The following is a 2020-nucleotide window of genomic DNA, read 5'->3' as shown; positions in this document are numbered from 1 at the left end:
CTATTAACTGAATGGTTGGAAGTTTAAACCCATTGTGGGAGAAAAGACCTGCGGAGATTACAGCCTAGGAAACCCTGTGGGGCTGTTCTAATCTACCTTACAGGGTAACTATGAGTCAGAATGGACTCCACAGCACAGAACAACAACTAACATGTATATGTATATGTGGGTCTCAGTGGAGAATTTTTCCTTAGTAACAGTGGAATTGTGCAGGTGATTATATTTCCATCTTTGAACTGATTGTTTGGCAGGTAAATGTCAAATTCGAAAGTCACCTCTAAAACCGTATATAGCCTTGTTTTTGTTGTGTTGTTAAGTGCTGTCAAGTCGGTTCCAACTCATAGTGACCCTGTGTTCTGTTTCCAAGGAGTGGCTAGTGAGCTTGAACCACCAATCTTGCAGTTCAAACCAACCTTGCAGTTCAGTGCATTAACCCACAGCGTCACTCCAAGACTCCATGTATGTAACCTTATGTTATGTATTTGAGGCACTAACTTTGGCATCATCTTATTTTTCTGTTTTGTTTTCCATCCTGTCCAATTTCTTCACTGATTAACTTAAAAAATAATTTTTATCCAATTAGAAAAATTGTCCATCTGATTTATTTTATTTGTTTTTAAAATTTTAAACTTTGTGCTATATGCTACTAGAATCCATTGTGGAATAAAGTAGGTTTCACATGAAAATATTGTTGTTAAGTACCGTGGAGTCACTTCCCACTCACAGTGACCCTGCACAGGGTTTCCGAGGCTATAAATCTTTATGGGAGCAGAACACCTCATCTTTCTCCCACGGAATGGCTGGTATTGTCTTACTACCAGCCTTGAGGTTAGCAGCCCAATTTGTAACCACTACGCTACCAGAGATCCTTCATATGAAAATAAATAATACTAATTTTATATATCCTGTGAAGGAGGAATGCAGGCTAGACTCCTTTTTTTTTTAATTTATCATTTTGTTGTTTACTGCTCTCTGAGGCAACACTCAAAATTCAGCTAGTAGAGTGCTTCTGGAAGCCCATTCCTTCTCTTTCTCTCATAGGGAACAGTGTACACTCAGGCTGGCCCCAAAGAATCCATCCATTAACAATATGGTTGATTCAAGCTGATTAACAAAACAATGCTTAAGGAATCTCATAATTGTCTAATAACTTTTAAAGCATGATTTTGTTAATGCCAACCAATCAGAATATTTCTTTTATAAATGCCTGAACCTTCTGTACTTAAAGCTGATGAAAATTTTCTGTTATTGTAATACTTTTGTGAATTCTAAGTGCTACCTGATCTAGGTCATTCTGTTCCTTCAATAAAACTCTTTTTTAATTTTAACAGAGACTCCAATTTGCTCTTTGACAATTCAAAATTGCTCAATAAATGTTTCCTGGTAGACTGAGCATCTCCAAATTTGTGGTTCATCACCCATGGGACACTCACTGAACTGCAATTATGCAGGGCTGTAGCTTTGCCTAAATATCTACTTGAGAGAAAAAATATTCTTTAATATTTATGATAATCTTCAGTGTGGAGTTCTGTTTTTCTCACAAAAATATTACATCCAAGGACACCACAGAAAATTCATTTTGGATATGATATTGTTGGGGGAAAGTTACTAAAAGCAAAACTATTCCCAATCCAGAAAATCTTTCCACAGATATGAAAGAGAAAGAACAGTTTCATTATTGAATAAAAAATGAAGCAGAATGTGGTGCATCACAGTAGATTGCAAAGACAGAAAGCCATCTTATCTTTTATACAACTGAGTGGATACAACTCTTTACATTGATGTTTAAGATAAAAATGCTAATTTTCCAGTATTTTTAGGGCAGGTGACCTGAAGTTATATTAATCTCCTTCTAGGATTCTGAGAAGTAGGTGTGTGAACTTTCTTGATGAGTACCTTTCAAAAGAGATGACTCCCAGGTCCTTGAGAAAACACCCTTGATTTATATACTTTCCTGAAAGAGGCAGGTTTTATCACTACTGAAGATTAAGCCAAATATTACAACAAAATATGCAAAGAT

Source organism: Chrysochloris asiatica, unplaced genomic scaffold (assembly GCF_000296735.1).
Source record: "Chrysochloris asiatica unplaced genomic scaffold, ChrAsi1.0 scaffold00062, whole genome shotgun sequence".
NCBI classification, from domain to species: domain Eukaryota; kingdom Metazoa; phylum Chordata; class Mammalia; order Afrosoricida; family Chrysochloridae; genus Chrysochloris; species Chrysochloris asiatica.
Note: the sequence above shows the minus strand (reverse complement) of the source record.